This window comes from Lepus europaeus, chromosome 12 (assembly GCF_033115175.1).
Source record: "Lepus europaeus isolate LE1 chromosome 12, mLepTim1.pri, whole genome shotgun sequence".
Taxonomy (NCBI): domain Eukaryota; kingdom Metazoa; phylum Chordata; class Mammalia; order Lagomorpha; family Leporidae; genus Lepus; species Lepus europaeus.
Genome location: NC_084838.1, coordinates 71,235,789 through 71,256,057, shown reverse-complemented (window position 1 = coordinate 71,256,057; position 20,269 = coordinate 71,235,789).

Below are 20,269 nucleotides of genomic sequence, written 5' to 3'. Positions count from 1 at the left end.
AAGAAAATATGAGTCAAACTACTAATTACGATATGTATGAGTCATTTACCCTCTTTGAGTCTACTTCCTAATAGGCAAAAAAAAAAAAAAAAGAAAGAAAATAGTATCTCTCACAGTGATGATCCAATTATCACTTGAAGAGAGCCATTTTAGAAAGGAGCTACACAAAATACGGGGGAATTCAACAGAAGCAGCTTAATGGTGTGGGATGCCTAGGATTTGGGGAGCGTTCAGTTAGGGAGAGTCAGAAGTGCTCCACAGCCTGCAATGGGCAGAAAGTCCTGTAGGCTAAAGCATTGTCTCAGTGAATGTTCAGCAATTACAGACTTTCCACTGTGAGAACTTGGCTTACAATAATCTGAGTGCAGGCCCTTGGTTGGTTTAATTATACAATCCCCAAGTTGTTGCATGGTGGTAAAACACAAGGAATTTCTTAGATGAAAGCAGCCATGCAAATTGAGGAAATACAGAATCTATGTTCATTCAGAACTTTCCCAAAGACTGCTTGTCACTTTGCCATTCATAGCATTGATGTTTCTTGTTGTATCTAAGCCACAAATGTGACATACCTATTTCAATTTTTTTTTTAAGATTTATTTGTTTATTTGAAAGTCAGAGTAATGAAGAGAGATGGAGAGACAGAAAGACAGACAGAGACAGAGAGAGAGAGAGATTTTTTTTTTTTTTTATCCACTGGTTCATTCCTCAAATGGATGCAATAGCAGGCACTGGGCAGGCTGAAGCCAGGAGCCAGGAGCTTCAACTGAGTCTCCCATTGGGGTAGCAGGGGCCCAAGTGGTTGGGCCATCTTTCACTGCTCTTCCAGGTACATTAGCAAGGAGCTGGATCAGAAGTAGAGAAGCTATGACTTGAACTGGCACTCATATAGGATGCCGGTTAACAGCATAGTTAACTGCTACACAGTTAGGCAGCAGCTTAACCCATTGTGCCACAACGTGGGTCTCTCAGTTCAGGCTGTAATTGTGGTGTTCCCAGTGATTTATATACGATTCACATATATGTGTAAATACATACATATTCATAGTACATGCATGTATGCATTTATATATATCAACTACATATATGTATTTGTATTACCTTTATTTTATAAAAGGAAAAAATAGCTTAAAATGGAGTGATATTAAATACTACCTTAATTTCAACCTTATGAATTTCAAGTGTGTGCAAGCATTTTAGTACTTCATTCTTCTCATTCTTCCTTCAGCAAAGTTATAAGTATACTTACTTATGGAAACACACATTATTTGATTATACATTATTTTTCTCTTCATTTCCCTTTATACTTCAGTTAAAGCACCATACAAATATTTTTGAAATTATGCTTGTAGATGAGTTACTTTATCTATGGAACTTATTTCAGAATGATTTTTTTTTTTTAAAAAAAAGATGTATTCATTCATTTATTTGTTTATTTAAAAGGCAGAGTGACACTGAGAGATGGAGGGAGGGAGACAGGAGGGGGGGAGAGAGGGAAAGAGGGAAAGAGAGACAGAGAGACAGAGAGACAGAGACAGAGGGGGGTCTTTTATCCACTGGTTTGCTCCCCAAATGGTCCAATGGCTGATACAGGGTCAGGTCAAAGCCAAGAGCCCATAACTCCATTTGGATCTCCCACCTGGGTAGCAGGGGCCCAAGCACTTGGGGCATCTTCTGCTGCTTTCCCCAGCACATCAGCAGGGAGCTGGATGGGAAAGAGAGCAGCTGAGACCAGAAACAGCACCCCGAAACAGGATGCTGGCATTGTAAGCAGCACCTTAGCCTGTTACACCACAGTGCTGGATCCCAGAATTGTATTTTGTCTGTGGAGTTAATTTCAGAACAGTGAAAGGGGCAGCTCAAAATATATGTTATATAAAGGGAGAGCTGAGGCTGAAGAGCTGAGAACTGCTACACTAAATAAATGCAAATGATTGCTATTACCCTTAGTTTGGCACAGGAAACTGAGTCAGAATCAGCCAGGGATAGAGCTATCTGGCCTTTTATATATCAAAGCCATTGTGTTAAGCTTCTCACTGCTCACTTCCCTTGTACTCCGCTGTGTGCCCATTAGTTAGGGTTTGCTGTGGTGATCGACAGACAGTTTTCTGAAAGGTAAGTGAGCTATGAGGGGACGAAGTAATCTTGAGGAGCGATGGCCAATGGCACACTGGAGCCTTAACTGATACCCACATGCGCATGTGTGCCTGCGGACTTCCAGGGTGCTGCTACATGCCCAGCACAGCATAGATTCTCATATGGTTATATCCTGAGCCACGTTTAACACATTATTCTACTTTTAACCACCTCCCCACTTATCTTCCTCAGATGTGTCACTACGTATGTTGAAATGTGTCCCAACATTTGAGAAGAGTGGAAAGGCTGTAAACCAAACATCAAGAAGGAAATTCACTTCCCCCACTTCACCCCATGCATGAGACACATCTACAAACAGTAACATGTACTCCGTAACGGTCAATTTTTGAAGTATGATCATTTCTTCAATTTACACTTGAGGAAATAGAAATAAGGAGTAAAGGGCACATTTAGAGCTCAAAACAAGTACAAAATTTGGGACTCAAACTCCCATCATCTAATTCCAAAGCCAAGGCTTTCATGAAGATACTTCTCCACTTTCTGTCCCCAGCCTACACAAATGTGTTAGTTTTTCAAATAGTCTTTAAGACTCAGTGATAGCAAACACACAGCAGTGGATTTGACCTTGGCTTTGCAGACAGAAATAAGAGGAGAACAATGGGACAAAGAGCACCATGGAGCTACAACATTGATTGTGGCAGACTTTGCAGTGACGTCCACCATCAACCTTTTCTTCCCTCCCTGGGGATGCCTCTCCTTCCATCAATAAGTGAAATGCCTCTCCCTATCCTGGAATCTAGGCTACCCTGGTATTTTGTTTGGTCCACAGGATACAGTGGATGCGCCCCTGTAACAGTTCAGCACATAAGCTTTAAGAGATCTGAGAGCTTCCAATTTAAACTTTTGGGTCTCTGAGCTACTCTGAAAAGACATTCAACTACCCTTCTGGAAGGTGAGATCTGTCTGTCGTCCAGACACCAAGTCCTTCCAGTGGGGTGCCAGACGTGGGACGTAGCTGCCTCGGATCATCCAGTCTCATGGAGCTGCCCCAGCTAAAATCACATGGAGCAGAGAGGAGTCATCCTTGCTGAACCGTGTTTAAATTCTTGATCCATAGAATAGTAAACAAGGTTTTTTGTTTGTTTATTTGTTTGTGTTTTGGCTTTAAATCATCAGTGTTCATGGTTTGTTACAATGGTCCTTAAAAAAGAGTTCACAGAAAAATGAATTAAATGTTTATTTTGGTGCCAGAAATTTTGAAATGTATGAGGTTTTTCCTTAATACACATTTTGTGTGAAACCTTTGAAGTACTCTCATATATTGCAATAGAGATCAGAGATAGAAACACTGTGGGAATAGCTGGAGGAAAGATTATTGAGGGTAATCAGAGAAGTTGAGGATTTGAGCTGAACTTTAAAGGATGAGTAGATTCTACAAGAAAGGTTTCTGTAATTATCCCATTGTCCCTCCCCGAGCATCCTTAAATATTACTTCTTGAAAGCAGCACACAAGTGACAATTTATCAACTATGCAAATGAGAGGCTCAATGACCAGAATTTTTGCCTTTGATACAAGGAAGAATGCTCTGCTCTGTGGAATCAGAGCCCACGGAGGAGTAAACCGCCTTTATTCCATCTTTGTGTTCAAAGAAACACTGCCGCTCTCCATTCTCTGTCTCCATATTCATTTTCAAGCTTTCTTCTACACTGAGGTCTGTCCCCTATTTCCCTTCAAAGGTCCCCCTCATCCTTACTGAATTCCTTTATTTGTAACCATAAAAACATACTAAGATTTTCCTCCTAGCGTCTTAATTTTTATGGCTTCCGAAGGAAGCACTCTCTGGTGCTTTTTTCCTAGTAGGTACTCTCGAAATGGGTGTGGAATTATAGGGAACCCAGTGTGCAATTAATTTGTTATAAAGATTTTTTTTTTTTTTGCAAAGGAAGCAATAAAAACCAGTGACTTTTGCTAACTTTCTTCTCACAATTTCTAATGAGTCAACATGTGTTGAGAAGAAGAAATTAGTCAGAGAAGCATGGACCCTGTTATACCCTGCCGCTTCTGCGAGGGTGAGTCACAGACACCCGTGTTGTGCTCAGGGCACCTGGCTAGCTGAGTAGAGCTGTGGGTAAAAGAGAAACTCTTTCTTGAAAATGTACAAGGCACCTCTAGAAGAGAATCTTGCGAACAGAGTCCCATTGAGAAGACAACAAAGCATAGCCAGACTTTGGTTCTATCACTATGGAAAAACTTATGACAATCTTTCTCCTATCTACACTAGATCATCTCAATTTCTGAGGGCTCTGGGCAAAGTTGCCGCCATGCTACACAAAGCACACAGAACCAAGCTAAGCATTCAGCATGGAGCTCTCATCACAGACCTGAGCAGATAAACAATTCTTTTGCCAATATACCTGCTACCTGGTCTGTTAGAGAAATGTATGTGTGAAGCACTGGGTTAGGGGAAGGGAGCCCATGATGGACAAAACTCAGCCTGCTGTCTGAGGGGCTGACGGGTCAGTGGAGGCAGATAACGCAGTGCACGGATCAAACAGAACAGTAATGGGAATGATGGCGGAAGCCTGCTGTAGACTGCACACTCCCCCAAATGCCCACGTGTTAAGGGTTTGATCCCCAAAGACTTATGTTAATGGTCCTAAGAGGGTAGGAACTTGATCTATTTATTGAGTTTGGAGGTGGCGCCTTTGCGAGGTGATTGGATTGGATTAGTTCATGTTTGTGGAGCTCCCATAACTACATGCTGGTGGCTATATGTGAGACCACAGAGACAGAGACACACACATCCTCTCTTGTCATGGAATGCTCTGTGCTGCTTTGGAATTTAGCAAGAACCAACAGGGCCCACCCAATCTGGGACCACGATCTCTGAAACTCTGAGCTGAAATGTATTTAGCTACCTCAGGCATTTTATCGTAGTAACAAAAAGCTGACCAAAACAGGGGGTGGCAGGAATTTTTGGGATGCAGTCTGAGGATGAAATGTGCCAGCCTCAAAACACTTCCAGATTGGAACGCAGCATGCTTTGCTGGAGATACCTTTAAACCCTACTCCAATGAGCCAGATAGAACAAAGAATGCGAGCTTTCTTCTTGCATTTGGACAACCACATCTACACGAAGCATGTTTCCAGAAACAAAGATGGGAAGCCATGTTTCCTATACTCGGATGAGACAAACACTTTACAGTGTGAGACTGAAGGGTTCAGTAGTCTTAGCACAGTGAGGCTGGAACACATGCTCACTTCCAGGCTGAGTTCAGGGCCCTGGCCAGTCTGTGCCACCGAACATAGCTGAGAACGCTTCTGCTCAACCCGACCTCTCCCATAGGAAATCATAGCAGGGCAAGGACGACAGTGCATTGGAATGGTGCTTGTGCTTTTTTTTTTTTTCCTTCTTCAAAATCTTAATTGTTTCTTAAAAATGTGTATTAGGAACTGGAAGAAGAAACATATGGGAGGCTACAGAAGTGGTAAGCAATTATTTTTAAGTTGCATTTAGTGAAGCCTCACTTCGGCAAGGACCCAACCAGTAAATATCACTGTGGGAACGCTAACATGGAAACTGGTTTCATCTTTGTTTATTTTGTATTTAATAAACATTTATAGGGAAGCTGTGTGCAGGGTATTGTACCTCCTACAGACCTGCTTATCCATCTGCCTGGTCAACCTTTCCACAGAGAGCGATTGCCAGGACTGCAAGCTCAGCATGTCCAAAACGAAACTCATCTGGCCCTCAAACCTGTTCCTCCGCCTGTGCTTCTTATCTCAGTGCAGGGCGTCTCCATCCTCCCAAATGTTCAGGCCCCCACCCTTGGAGTCATCTTCAGCCTTGTTCTCCCTCCTAGTGCTCCCCACTTATCACATCAACTGTCAGATCCAATCCTGTTTCACACTCACCTCCTCTTTCTGCTTAATTTTTCTAGCAGCTTCTGGCCCAATCTATTTAATCGCCTCGTAAATGATCCTCCCATGTAAAGGGGGCAACTCTGGGGTTTTTTCCCACCCATCTGGTAAACAAGTAGCAGTTTAGCTGTTGGGGGGAGAAATTCCTTCTGTTCTCATGGATTTGGAGATGACTGGATGTAAGATCTAGAGCTACTACAGGAGTCTTTGGACCACAGTGTTTCCCAAAAAAATGAAGTCAGCACAGAGAAAGGGCACTTGGTCCTAACCCATGGTAGGGATTCAAATATAGTTGGATATCTACTTTTTATTTTTCCCTTCCCAAGTTAATCCATGTATCAGTTTATTATTACCCTGTCAGGAGGAATGAAGCTACTTCACTGATTAAAACATATAGTGACTCCCTCTCAAGTAAGGAACACATTTCAAACGTTTTGACAAAATCTCTTTACAACCTAACCTTAATCCAATTGTCTGTACTATCTAATACTTTAAATACATATTTTAGACATTCGTTACCAACATACATACTGCAAATAGGCTCTTTACTCTTACATTTCTGTATTTCTTTCTCTAAGGCTTTTCTCTATATTTGTGAAGTCCTCTCTTCCATATTTCTGTTCTAACTCTTACTCAAATTGTGAAGCACATCTCCACTGCTAACATCAGTATAAAACCTCCTTTACTCTGTTTTCTGAGCTTACTATCTTCCTCGTCTGGGTATAAGAACCATTGGAACATGTGTCGTGTTGAGTTCATTGTTGCTTGTTTATATATCCACCTTCCCCCTCTTGAAGGGATGACTTTCTCTCTTATCCTTTCATTCCCCATAGTCCTTACAACGCATTAATACGCCTATTTTCCTTGCAATACAGTAGCATTCTAATTCTTAGCGATTTCTGATCCTAGATATTCTTCTCCTTTTATAACAACAACAATAGCAGTCGTAGTAACCAGTTTATAGTATTCATTATTTGCCGGGCAGTATTCTAAATGATTTATGTTTACTAAATTATTTAATCTCCACAATATTTTACTTGACAGATGTGAGAAATGTAGCACAGAGAGGGTAAGTAATTTTCCATGGTCACACAGTTAAGCAGGAAGCTGGGATTTGAATTTGAGTGAACTGTACACAAAGTTAGCACTTTTACCACTACACTGCCCTCCCACTCATCATTCCATGCAAAACAATTATAGATTTATCATTTGACAGAGTCATTAAAATAAGTGACAGTTCCAAGTGTTGAGGACGGACAATTACAGGAATACTCTGTGTTGCTGGTGATAGGGTCATTCAGAAAAATCACTTTGGGGCCAGTATTGTGGTGTAGCAGACAAAGCCACTGCCTGTGACTCCAGCATGTGCACCAGTTTGAGTCCCAGCTGCTCCACTTGTGATCCAGCTCTCTGCTATGGCCTGTGAAAGCAGTGGAAGATGGCCCAAGTGCTTGGGCCCCTGCACCCACATAGGAAACATAGGAAACCCAGATTAAAGTCAGGCTCCTGGCCTTGGCCTGGTTCAGTCCTGGCCATTGAGGACATCTGGTGAGTGAACCAGTGAATGGCAGATCTCTCTATCTCTCTCTCTCTGTCTCTCTCTCTGTCTCTCCCTCCCCCTCTGTAACTCTCACTTTCAAATGAATTAAATTAAAAAAAAAAAAACACTATGAATCTCTCTTGGGCATTATCTAGTAATGGTGAAGATATATAAAACTTCTCATCAGTTGATTCCATTTTTAGCCAGATACCAGAGAAATCTGTGTCCCTGTGCACCAGGATACAATATATAGGACTGTTCACACCAGCAACGTTTTTAATGATGCAAACATCCATGAGAGCCTGTAGCAGTTGAGTGGATAAGTGCATCATGTTAGATTCAATAAACGGAATACTACAATGCAATGAAAATAGATCACAATTTCATCCAATGACACAAATAAAATTCATAAATAAAAGGCTAAGTGAAAGAAGCCAGATACAAATGAATACATAAAATCTGATCTCATTTATATGAAATTCAAAAATAGCAAAACTAAACCAAACTGCTTATGGATACATATTTGGATGACAAAATTAAAAATTACCAGCAGCTTGGAAGTGGTAGAACAGGAACATCTGATGTGGTAAAGAAGTTTCTTGACTTCTGTGGTTATAAATGCAAATCACTTTAAAAAATTGGTTAAACTTTGAATATAGCACTTTTCTGCATGCCAAATTTCACTATAAAAAGTTTTTAAAAATGATAAATGAAAGAGACTAAAGAGAAAGTTTAGAAAGTTCTAGAACCATCAGAGTTTTTTCAACTGTTCCATGGGAAATAATGGTTCATGTCCTTGTTATCTCAATATAGTGAGATAGAAAACCTAAAATTTCTCAGAAAACCCAAAAGATCTGCCTAAAATGGAGAAGACTTGATTCAACACAGCAGCCCAGAGAAACCAACCAAAGATGTGCTACGTTACATTTTATGGTAAGTCCTGGAGGGGGCTAACCCCATTTCTAAAAACAAGGGGAGCTGTGGGCAAGCTGGAAGAACACACTGACTGGAAAACAACTATGAAAATAAGCAAGAGAATTAAAAAGAAAACCCAATTCATTCTCTCTGTCCTTTCTTAGCGCAGAACAATGAAGCCACAGGCTGGGGAGTTTTGGCAACTTTGCCACAGAGGCAACCGCAGGAACACACTGCTTACCACACACATGATCGTTTGGTGGTGGTTTTCAAAGCTGGAACCTGCTGCAATAACCATTTCAAAACCCTCTCAGGCCTTCTGCTTGCTTTGTTCTCCTTTTCAACAAGAAAATCGGGGAATAACACAATTCCACAAATTCTTTCATATAAATTATTGACCTGCTTTCAGGGTAACCTTTGTTATGCTGAAGTCATCTGGTACAATGCTCTTCTCGAAAGCAAAATGGAAAGAGATGGGACTCCTAAGGCACAGCTGTGGTAAAGGCATAGTCCTGGAGGGACCGAGGCTGGGAGCTTCCCTTTGCCCTGATTCTCTGAAAAGCACATTGATAAAGTAGATGCAACAGCCCTCCAATGAGATTCAGTCTGACTTTTTCAAAGTTTTTTTAATTGCTTCACTTTTTCCTACATTTCCTTTCCACTCCTTTTGTTCTCTTCTCTTGGGTAAATCTGGCAACCTGACAGTAGGAAAGAATGAACACCAAGACAAGGTTATTACCCCATTTAGCAGGAATGCAGAGAGAGAATAGAAAAGGTTGGCAGTTTGTGAGGCTTATGTAGTTCAGACTGTACCTCAGCACCGATACAATAATTTTCCAATTAATAATTTCTCTCATTCAGCAAATAGGTGCGGTTCAAGCATCGAATGGTATTACAATCTTCAGATGATAGCAAGTATTAGTATAGGAATAATGCAGAAATTTTTAGGACTAGGGAAAAGATAGCACTTAAAATTTGTTTGCTTGTATAATACCAATGTATGCATTTTGAGGAATATGAAATATAAAGAAAAATAGCACATATGATGATAAGAAATCACTTGCTAGCCACTTAAGAATGATATCGACTGTTTCCTATCTCATATTGTGGTCCACTGACATTGTCCAGTACATATCATCAAGTTTCAAAACATGCCTAAATACAACGTTGAAAAAAGTCCAAAATATAAGTCCCATTATAAGTTTCACATGGTCCTAGGAATGAAGTCTTTATTCTGGTTTACATTAATAACAAATCAGTCAAACTATAACACTCTTCCCCCTCCTTGATCTCTCCGGGTCAGTCTCTGCTGGTGGATTCTCAGACGGTATCCCTCAGACTGTATTCTGGTCCATGTTGCCTTCAACTGGAATTGGCAAACTCTGCCAGCGCCTCGCAGTTTTTGAGCCCCCTTGATCAGGAAATTCAGGCCAATCCCCATTCCCTCCAACAATTAACCAGAGTGAATGGCCTCACATACCAGCATTGCTGCTGTCAGTGAGGGCACTAGCAGACACTTAACACTGTCTGAGGGAAAGGAAGGTATTTGCTGCAAACATTTCAGCCCAGTGTGTGGTATGCCTTTTAAGCCGGTTAATTGCTTTGGAAGCAGAGGGTTTTTGTTTTTTGTTTGTTTGTTTGAAGGTATGTGTAATTAAATGCATTGATATTTTCCACTGTGATTTATTCAGTTACGTAAGGTGTTTCTTATTAAATTTTTATGCAAGTTAGAAAATGCCTGTCAGGGTGTTGCTAACCATATCCCAGCCCAGATGTTCTCAATTAGCATGTTGCTACCCATATCACTACCCATATTGAGATCCAATCCCACGTCCCCAGACATGATTTCTGAGCTGCAAAATATCTTCTGGCACTGTAGGGAAAGTGTTGTGCACACCAAGCGGTATGACAGGTGCCAAGCCTAGTCTCATGACACTGATGAGCCCAGTGTCTGATGATGAGAAGCCCACCCAAGGCCAGCATCCCTCCTGTACCTACTGGGAGAGCCACCCTATGCACCTGTGTTCTGGCAATAGAAGACCCCACTCTGTCAGGGCATTGGCTGGTGCACAACAGGCTCTCCTAGGCACTAAGCAGTACCCTTTACGGTGGCCCTTCTTCAGGTTCATTGCTTTCTCCCATCTGGGGGGCTGCCCTCCCCAGGATGAACTCCCAGAGTCACAGGCAGCTGATTTTCCTGCTTTGTCCATTATTTCCAAATTTGCAACTGACCATGTGAACAAAAGCACCAGTTATTTAACTCTCATTAAATCTGGAAGCAGAGTCATCCCCAATGCTCCCTAGAACTTCATCTTTATACTCCCAAGTGAAAGTATTTGTAGGGCAGTGTATGCGTAGAGCCAACTCCTCCCCTAATCTAAAACAGGGTTAAATCTTCTAATGTTGTGATAAAGAAAAAAAGGAATAATAAAGTTGGTTTGTTTCCATATTAAAATAAGTAAAAATAAAAGAAGCCTCATCTGTATAATAGGGTTAGGGTGCTTTCTTTTAAGATTTGTTTCTAAAGTACACATGAAAAATGCCCTAAGTAATGTTTACTTACATCAACACACTGGTGTTTGAGATTCATTTGTAGAGAAAAGGAAGGAATTAGGGTAGATATAGACATATGTGCACACATAGATACACGTGCAGATTTGTAGCCATTCAAAACATTCTTCCTTTAAAACAGCACTGAAATTCCTAGGGACAAACTGAGGCACGAATGTGTCAAGAATGCCAGTGCTTCTGCTCTGCCTCAGGGCTCATCCCACTGGGTATGACGCTAACCCCACAGCCGTAGTCCACGTTATGACACGTATTCACTACTCTGAAAAGTAAGGAAAACAGTGCAGTGGTAGTTGACCAGGAATTAAATTACCAAATACAACAGCAAATTAACTATGTGGGTTTTTTTTTTTTTAAGATTTTATTTATTTATTTATTTATTTGAGCAGCAGAGTTACAGACAATGATGGGGAGAGATAGAGAGAAAGGTCTTCCATCTGCTGGTTCACTCCCCAGATGGCCGCAACTGCTGGAGCTGGGCCGCTCCAAAGTCAGGAGCTTTTTCCAGGTCTCCCACATGGGTGCAGTGGCCCAAGCGCTTGGGCCATTTGCTATTGGCCCAAGAAGAGAGCTGGATCAGAAGAAGAACAGCCATCTGGGACTAGAATCCACGCCCAGGTGGGATGCCAGTGATATAGGCGGAGGATTAACCTACTGTGCCACAGCGCCACCCCCAACTATGTATCTTGATAGATAGTAGGTAGATAGATGTGCAAGATGCTAATGTAATCCTGCTAATGGAATATAGCTACTATACTGATGTTTTCCTTCCATTTTTTTATGCAGCCACGTACATGTCTGTATTTTACTACACACATATATTGTATTTATTGGCTCCAATGTCTTTACAGCTAAATATGTTTTACTCCCTATTATTCGGGTGTTAGAGCTTTATAATAAATATGTTCTCTTTTTGAACAAACTTAAATTGAAATTTTTCACACTCAAACTTAGAAGTTTTAAATCTAGTTTTAAATTTAAAAATGTTATTCCCTTTATGCAACAGTTAAGTCTTTGAACTGAAAAATAAAATTACCATTAATCTGTACTCTTCTAATAATTATATGATGCATTTTCTACTCATAACTCCACAAAGATTCCTTGTAACATAAGTTATGTGTTTGGAATCAAACTTTTCCTCCAAAAATGTTAGCTGGTTTTATCATCATCATTTATTTTATAATCTGTCCTTTCTCTGCTATTTGAAATACCCCTGATATTAAGTTATTTTTCTATTGGTAGAGGTTTATGGTATTCCAGTAATCAGTTTATTCCTACAACAGGATCACATTGTTTTAATTATCAGTTTTATAAAGCATTTTATTATCTAGAAACTCTATTTGTTTTTCCTGCATAAATATTTTTTCTTAGATGGCAAGCTTCTTAACAATATGTACTTTGTAATTTAAATAACATACTCCTATTTATTGAGCTCATACATGTACCCAACAGGGTATTAAGCAATAAAATAAATTGCCTTTTATATGTAGAGTATTTTGGTCTTCAAAGTGTTCTTTACAAATAGGGTGGTCAAAAAGTTCATGGAAAAAGGAAGTAAAAGACAATGGGCACTTTGCATGAATTTTGTGAAATACCTGCATTTTTTTCTTCTTCATACCCCAATTCCCTCACAGGGGGAAAACAGGTCTAATACAAGTTAGGTGCAACTATTGAAAGCTACTTTATGCTTCAAACATTGGCATACAGTAGGTTCTCAGAACATTTCATTGGTTAGTTCACATTGCTTTTGGCTGACTTAAGTAGGACAAGCTGAAAAGCGATGAGAGCTAGTATTTACAATCAGTGACTTGATGAAGTGTTTCTAAGAAGTTCTACTCTAAGTTTAAACAAAACTTGTAACTTCCTACGTAAAATCTCCTAGATCTGTTGTTCTGAACTGTGATTGCCCTGAGCGAATTGCAGATAGCAGGCCATCTATGGAGCCACACAAAGACGCCACGGGGAGTATTCACTTCATGGGGCCACTGTAACAAATGACCACCAACCTAGCGGCTTCAAACAGGATCCACTTATTCCCTTACAGTTCTGGAGAGTAGAAGTCTAAAACCAGTTTCACTGGGTGGAAATTAAGGGTCACATATGCTCCTGAAATTTTGGAGGAAAATCCGTTCTCTTGCTTTCTTTCCTTTCCCTATGGCTGCATTCTTTGAATTGCTTAGTGCCTGGCTTCTTCTCCATCTTCAAAGTCAGCAGTGTAGCATTATCACCTTGACTTCTGTAGACGAATCTACCTTGGCCTCCCTATGGGAAGGAAACTTGTCATTGCATTCATCTTCCTTCCCCCAGGTAATTCAGGATAATTTAATCTCGCAATCCTTAATTTGCAAAGTCTCTTTTTGCTGCATAAGGTAACATTCACGAGTTCCAAAGTTGAAAAGCTGGATATACTGGGAGCCATTTTCCAGCCTTCTACAGTGAGTGATTCCAAGTCCTCCCCATCACAAGCTTCCAGTAACATCCCAGGAAAGTGTATCTACCATTCAGGAAGATGCTTGTTCTTCATTCACTCCTGTAATAGGATGTGAGCAGGCACCACCATTATTCCAAAGGTGGCCTAGTCCCAGATTTCAAGGGGCTCCACAGTTACTGTTTCGTTTTCATTAAAAATAGACTGTCTATTTGGGGCAGTGAAGTCCACTGGCAGCGTTATTCCTGCAGACAGCCCCAAGTCTAGCTTTGATGGCTTCCTACTCTTATTTATTTATTTGAAAGGCAGAGTGAGAGAGGGGGTTGTGGAGGAAGATACAGAGAAGAAACCTTTCATCCTCTGGTTCATTCTCCAAATGCACACAACTCCTATGGCTGGGCCAGGCCAAAGCCAGGAGGCAGGAACTTCATCTGGGTCTCTCACATGGGTCACAGGAACCCAAGTACTTAGGCTATCATCTGCTACTTTCCAGGAAGCTGCAGTAGAATAGGAAACAGGACTCGAACCCAGGCACTCTGATGTGTGAAATAGGTGTCCCCAAGGTAGCTAAACCTACTGTGCCAGAGTGTCTCTGCCTCTACCCTATTATTATTTTTCTGGACCCTGCTCTCTTAGAACTTCCATTCTAGTTGCCACACACACAGCCATATAAAGTATGCATATAAAAGATTGCATATCAGAAAGTTAACAGAAAGGAATAGAAAATGGTAAAACAGAGAAGGAGGCAGCTGTATTTTATGTATGGTGGTCAGAGAAAGCCTCTCTGATTAGATGACATTTTGTCATGAAAGCCTAGAGCAATGTCAAAAAGGAAGTCAGATAGCTAGCCAGGGAAAGACTATTCTAGTTCAGAGAATTGGCTCACGGGAAAGACCAGGTATTTCAATGTGTTCCTACATTTAAGGAATACTTTGAGCTATCTTAATATCCTATAACTACTCCCTCCTTTGTGCTGTACACCTCTCCCCCTCTTTTTCCTGTCAATTCAGCCCTTTTCATGTGAAGGGGATCAGCATATACCAGCTCAAACTATGCCACGTTGGCATACTGATTATTTCCCTCTGAGTCTGTAAAGCCCCAGGTCATGCACAAATATTAACTAATAAAAATGTATGTCTTTTCTCCAACAAATTGACACAACCATCTTTTTTCAGATCATTTCACTGACCCTAGGTACTGGAACTAAAAAGGTAACTCCACATTTTTTCCTCTCCTACACATGCCATGATTTTTTGAGTTAATTCCTATTGATTATCTGTTGTGTGTTAAATGGTGTTATAATCACAGAAAATTAACCCTGCAACCAGTGGGTGAACCAAAGCAGGAAAAGATTAAAGCTAGGAGTTGATTCCAAGAAGTGTGGTTCCAAACACTACAACATCACCTATCATTTGCTTTCATCTTTCCCCACAATTCTTTCTTCCACCCACAGGACCATTCTTAAGACTCAGCTTGTGTTACTCCTCTAAATTCTCCCTTGAGATTTTCTTCTGAGTCCCATCTCCCTCTTTTCTGCAGCCTGGTGGCATTTGGCACTGCCCATTACGCTGGGGTGGTCATTTGTCCTTTGGTTCCATGTGTGATAGTCATCTCCCCTAGGGGACCATATGTTCCCTGACACCACGGCCATATCCACACAAAAGATACTACAGAACACAAAGTGCCTAGGAAATAATTGTAGACTAATGATTACTTTCCATCCATTCAAAGATGCACATTTTTGTTACATTGAATATCTGTGAAATCAGTGATTCCATTGATCATGTGTCAGAGGTAATTGGCAGTGTTTTTTTTTTTTTCCCTTTCTTCACAGCCTCAGATTTGATAAAACACAGTAATTAAAAATCTTGACTTTGACCCTACAATTTATTGACTTGGTATTATGAGAATTTACTCAGTACAGAGAGGAAGTGGCCTTGCTCTTTTCTGACCATACCAGTGCTACAGTGAAAACTCTTTGATACTATTCAACACTCAGTAAAATCCCATTTATTAGGCTATTTATGTGACTTCTAAAAAGAAGGGCAAGAAAGCACATATACAAACTGCAGCACAAAACTCAGGACTTTTATTAAACATTCAAGAGCTCATGCTATAGACTCGAAACAGTGGAGCCTGCTGCCCAAGGAGAATGTTTTTGAAGTACGCAGATAATGTCATCTACAATTTATTTTCTCTGCTGAAAAAAGAAACTCATGCAGGAAACATTTTAAAACGAAGTAAATAAAACAGAGATGCCTGCAATTTCCTGCAAGTCTGATTAAAAATAGGAACTGTGCAATCATGAAAGCCTCTCATCTGGCAGCTGCAAGGCCAGACCTTGGGAAGTCAAGCTCGCTGGTGGCTGCAGCAAGCAGTGTGTGGCAGGTGTTCACACGTGCCCTGGGAGGGGAGGGCTGCACTGCCGAGCCTTATCAAGAGTACCTCACAAAGTTCATGGCAAACAGAATGAGAGCGTAAATTTATTTCGGTGTGAAAAACATTGAAATTGTACATGTAAGGGGGTTTTCAAAAATTTCACGGAAAATGTATATTATGAAACAAATTATGCATGCATTTCAACTTCTTTGGCAGCAAAATAAAATTATCTTTCAATTCCATTGCCTATGAACTTTTAAAAGTACCCTCATATGGGCAAATATGCAAATTACTTTTTAATACTAAAAGGCAAGTGTCAAAAATCTAATTTCTCCTCTTCTCATTTCCATCCCTGCTGCAGCCCTACAGTGGTGCCTAATCCATGTTCTCCAGGGCAAAATTTGATTCCTTGTACCTGAGAGATAGACTGGAGTTGCCCCCCAAAATGGGGCTGCAAATAGACATCAGAGTGTTAGTCTCCCCTCCTTTTCCACATCAAAAATATCACAAACCAGTGCAGATGTTAGCTGTTACAAATATTTATGGCTGCCTTTTTTTTTTTGCCTTCTGAATTATAGGCACATGGATTGGAGAGTCAAAGCGATGCACAGGGTTTTAGCCAAGCAGTTCTCATCCAAGTCTATGGGAGGCACACAGCAAGAATCCTGTAATATCTCAGAGGATTTATTCCTTTTTAAGTTCTTTTATAAGAAGCCTTTGCGAAGGGATTTACAAGAACTAAAGATTGTTTAGTGATAATGGATGAGAAATGTGGCTGGAAGTGTAAAAGGCAGCCACATTCTCACCAAAAGAATTCCTGATAAATAATGTCATTACGGTACAAAGAATACCAAATGAATTTAATCATTAGCTTCTAATTGAAGGGCTCTGCCAAATGTGCTTCTCCTTGCTACGTTAGCTGTTTTCTCTTTTCTGGGACTCCAGAAAACGTAAACAAAGAGTAGGTGCAGGCAAATGATTAATCACCATGCTGGTGAGACAAGCTTGGACCTGTGAATTGGTGGTGGGAATTGGATATTGCATTTTTACTTCCCTCCCGCCCACACACCAGCCCCATTAAATCCCACAGGACCTCCTAATCAATGGACTATGGCCAGTGGAAGTCAAATGGAGGCTCATTCAGGGATGCCAAGACAGGATTCTCTTACAAACAAAATGAGGTCCAAATAATGTTTCCAGACTGAAACAGAGCACATCTCTGGATGACTGTTTTCACAGGAAAAAAAGAAAGAAAGAAAGAAATGTAACTCAATTACACACCACATTTTATTTTTAAAGATTTATTTATTTGAAAGGTAAAGTTACACAGAGAGAGAAGTAGAGGCAGAGAGAGAGAGAGAGAGAGAGAGAGAGAGAGAGAGAGAGAGAGAGAGAGAGAGAGACTTCTACCTGCTGGTTCACTCCCCAATTGGCCGCAACAGCCGGAGCTGTGCCAATCTGAAGCCAAGATCTTCCTCCGGGTCTCCCATGCAAGTGCAGGGGCCCAAGGATTTGGGCCATCTTCTACTGCTATCCCAGGCCATAGCAGAAAGCTGGATCAGAAGTAGAGCAGCCAGGTCTTGAACTGGCGTCCATATGGGATGCTGGCACCACAGATGGTGGCTTTACCTGCTATACCGCAGCACCGACCCCTATATACCACATTTTAAAGGCAAGTATTTTATAACCAAATAAATGATTCTAGGAACTCTTATGAGGGCCTATAGACTCGTGGCTTTATATAGATAGGAATCTCATGACATGCCTTTCATTCAAAAGGTTTATAGGGGCTGGCTTAGTGAGTAAAGCCACCACCTATGACAAGACACCATCATACCATATGGGCATCAGTCCGAGTCCCAGCTGCTTCACTGCTGATCCAGCTCCCTGCTAATGCAGCTGGGGAAGCAGAAGGTGACCCAAGTTCTTGGACCTCTGCACCCACATGGGAGACTCAGATGAAGCTTCTGGCTCCTGGCTTCAGCCTGGCCAAGACCTGGCCATTGCAGCCATTTGGGGAGTGAACCAATGAATATCAATCTGTCTAACTTTGCCTTTCAAATGAATAAATTAAAAAAAAAAGTGAGTTCATGGCCCAACTCAACTGAATTGTGTAATTAATTAAACAGTAATCCCAAATTTTCTTCTGTAAACTTTATCATTAAAGAATGTTTACAAATGTTTAACCCTCTTTCATGTCAAGTGATCACACTAAATTCTTTCTTTGGATAACAGGGGATTTCTAGTCACTTAGATTTCTTTAAAAAACATCAGTTCTATTTTTTACAGAAATAGCAATGTAGAAGGTAAATGGATCCCAAGAAATGCCCTGAAGATGTTTTAAAGGTCCTTGATGTGAGTCCTTAAAATTTCACCTTCTCTCCTGAAGGTGGGAAATTCCAGTAAGTAGAGGTCTTGGTGCAAACAGACACTGGAGGCTTAAAATTAATTCCGTGCTCTTCCATTCACTCAATTCTGATCCATACAGAACTAGAGCCGAAAATTTTATTTTAGGATATTCAAATAGACTGAATCCCCATAATCATGGAAGGATTTGTTGAGAACAGAACCAATTTAGCCTATTTATATGAACATACAGCACCTTCTAGGTAACTGCTATTGTATGAAATTGCAAGAGGTTTTCATTTTTCAGAACTGATGCCATGGTGAGTGAAGATCCTGTCGCTCCACAGTTTGCGAGGACTGGGATGTCTGCAGGCTAAAGACAAGACAGCTGGCTCACTGGGAGCTGAGGAGAAGGAAGCTGGTGCTGAAGTCATCTGTGCTGGTACCCCACCACAAGAGGAAGGGACACTCTCTTCGGAGGAACACACACTGCTTGATACACTCTGACATGAGACCCATCTTTGCAAGCCTTCATGTGGAGTCAGACAACTGGCCTCACTGTGCTGACAATCCAGGGTCACTCACACAGGAAGAACTTCCCTAAGGCCTGGACACTAACAGGCTTCTCCGGGAAATGGCAACATCAAACATGCAGAGGAAGACTTAAAGAACCGGTGCTGTTAAGTGATGCTGCTAGAAAAAATACAGACTAACATTCCATTCTAGAAACTTCCACTCAAATCCCTTGCTCTAGATTCTCCACCATTCTTCCCCCAGTCTGGCCTTCCCATGGAAGGCCCAGAGTCTACAGAGATGATTTAGAAGGGGGCAAATAGAAATAAGTAGTTATTTTATTCCTACTTTCTTTCCTACTCATAACCCAGGAGAGTGGAATACCAATTCTTTTTTGAATACTGAATACAGGGGGGAAACAGGGATTTTTCAAGACTATCTTGCCCATATTAGTTATCTCATTTGTTTGCACCGGCATTTTTTTTAAGATTTATTTATTTGAAAAGCAGAGTTAGCTCCTGATCGGCGCCGTGGCTTAACAGGCTAATCCTCCGCCTTGCGGCGCAGGCACACCAGGTTCTAGTCCCGGTCGGGACGCCGGATTCTATCCCAGTTGCCCCTCTTCCAGGCCAGCTCTCTGCTATGACCTGGGAAGGCAGTGGAGGATGGCCCAGGTCCTTGGGCCCTGCACCCGCATGGGAGACCAGGAGAAGCACCTGGCTCCTGGCTTCGGATCAGCGTGATGCGCCAGCCGCAGTAGCCATTGGAGGGTGAACCAATGTCAAAAAGGAAGACCTTTCTCTCTCTCTCTCTCTCTCACTGTCCACTCTGCCTGTCCAAAAAAAAAAAAAAAAAAAAGAAAAGCAGAGTTAAAGAGATACACACACACACACACACACAGGTCTTCTATCCACTTGTTCATTCCCCAAAGGGCCACAATGTCTGGTCCAGCCAAAACCTGGAGCCAGGAATGCCATCTGGGTCTCCCACATGTGTGGCAGACCCTAGGCTCTTCACCTTCTACTGCTTTCCCAGGTGCATTAGCAGGGAGCTGGATTGGAAGCAGAGCAGCTGGGACTCAAACCAGTGCTCTATGTCTGCTTAGCCTGCTGCAACACAACAGCAGCCCCTCCATCTATGTTTGCCCAGCTTCACAAAGAGAAGAGGCCTCTTATAACCTCTGTTCCCTTCATCCTGAGTGGTGACAGTGGTGTAACAACACCACTAGGATCCAAAAGAATTTGGAATTCAAACGCAGTTGTTTTCAGAAAGAAAAGAGAGACAACAAAATAAAGGATTGAGAGCAGATTCTGTGAAAGCATTCACATTGCTACAGAATGTTCTGTTTCCAAGCTACGTGGGAGTTCAAATGTGTAGAGAGTGCATATGGGAAGTAAGTAGTCATGGAGCAGTTTATCACCTCTCTTCTCCAAGGCCAGCCGTCTGTGAAAATGAAGCTTGCCCTTTTAAATGTTTTCCTTTGGGGCTGTGGCATTTCAGGTCCACTTCTGATCCCGCTCCCTGCTAATGCACCTGGGAAAGCAACAAAAGATGGTCCAAGTGC